At 40.1% G+C, this 1,500-nt stretch overlaps 1 long non-coding RNA gene across 1 annotated transcript; it reads left to right on the top strand.

Moving 5' to 3' along the window:
- Nucleotides 1-406: 406 nt before the first annotated feature.
- On the top strand, nt 407-1,216 carry LOC126426999 (uncharacterized). The gene is made up of 3 exons (XR_007576484.1): nt 407-606; nt 717-876; nt 1,038-1,216. It is a non-coding gene; the product is annotated as an uncharacterized LOC126426999 (long non-coding RNA).
- The last annotated feature ends 284 nt before the right edge of the window (nt 1,217-1,500 follow it).

Here is a 1,500-nt window from a genome sequence, read left to right as displayed (position 1 = left end):
AAACTCCGGAACATTTTGAGCTGAGCGAAGCCATGGGGTTTTCTTGGGATAGTTCAGTGGTGGTTTCCCGTTGCCTTCCACTGTCCTCCAACTCCTATCTGCTCACCGACTCAGTTTCCCGCTGGGGTTGGTTACCCAACCTTCCGCTGAGTTGCTCGGCTTAACAGGGGCACCACGTGTAGGTAGGAAGTTGGAGAATTGAGGTGACAGAGGCTGTGAGAACTCTCTTGCTGAGTTCTTGTAATCGCATATCACCCCCATTTTATGCCAGAGTCTCATGATGTCTGCAGAGACCCCCCAGGTCATTTCCTGGGCCCGAGAATCATCATACTTAACAATATTTGTGGTAAAATGTTCTACATAGTAAACCATTCGCGCTGTTGATTCGTGTGTGAGTCATATTTAATAAAAATTAAGGCTAAGTGTATGTTCATCAAAGGAGTGTAATGATTGGTGTTGCAGTTCACGAATTCGCTAGCAACTTTTATCCCTGACGCTCTCTTATTTCGGCGATTTCTGCTATTAATCACCGTAGATGTTACACGGTCATTTGTCGCAAATGAGACTTGTCCACAGGCAAAATTTCAACGAAACAATCAGTATGAAGTATGTATTACTTACGTCCTTCCTTTGGCTTTACTTTAAATTGTTAGTTTAGTTTAAATTAATAGTGTTATGTCGAGAATCATAACAGCAATTACCACACTGGTCCATAGGAGTTCATGTTTAGAATGTGTTCTGAACACGTTTTTACGCCTTCACAAGTACCTGAACCACAATGTAAGTCAGTCGATGTAGCGATAATTCAAAATATCAGTGATAACAGAACTGGAAAAGTTGTCACGTCGGCCTTACACCGTCTTCGACAGAAGTAAGGTTAGTTTCTGTGTTTGTGAATGAACTTACACATCATTTGTGCAAAGTGTGAAACCTCCCCACACTAAAGTGCTTTCATTACCAGAAATATTAGCAGTTGAATAATGTGAATTATATTGCTAGTGATTAGTAGAAGTTTAATAATCCTCGTGATTTTCCAGACACAGTTCCCATTTCGATTAGTGGATGCTTTATGTACCCAGCCACATCTAAAAGAGATAATCACGAAGATTGAAAATGACTCTTCAAGAATTACCAGCCTAAAAGAGCCATAGTTGATAATAAACTGTGCAAAATGAGTATTGGTCCAGTGCGTAACTGAAGACGTTATGTGATGAGAAAGGGGTGCTAAATAAATGTGAACTATACTGTAATTGAATAACAAAAATTCCATTCTGATCTTTCATCCTATTCCCCAAAATTTTCTGCCATATATTTAATGATAAAGGCCTGCTAGATTCTCATACTCATCACTGTATCCCTCCCACCTTTAATGTTGGTTGTGATGACAGACTGACCTGTAGCTAAGCCCAAGGTCTAGGTTAGGTCGGAAACTTGCTTGTTTTAAGATTGATGATGTGCACGTCAAAACAGTGGAATGTACTGATCTTACTGTTACAGGTT

The sequence above is a fragment of the Schistocerca serialis genome, chromosome 11, assembly GCF_023864345.2.
Source record: "Schistocerca serialis cubense isolate TAMUIC-IGC-003099 chromosome 11, iqSchSeri2.2, whole genome shotgun sequence".
NCBI classification, from domain to species: Eukaryota; Metazoa; Arthropoda; class Insecta; order Orthoptera; family Acrididae; genus Schistocerca; species Schistocerca serialis.
Note: the sequence above shows the minus strand (reverse complement) of the source record. Positions and strands in the feature narration are given on the sequence as shown.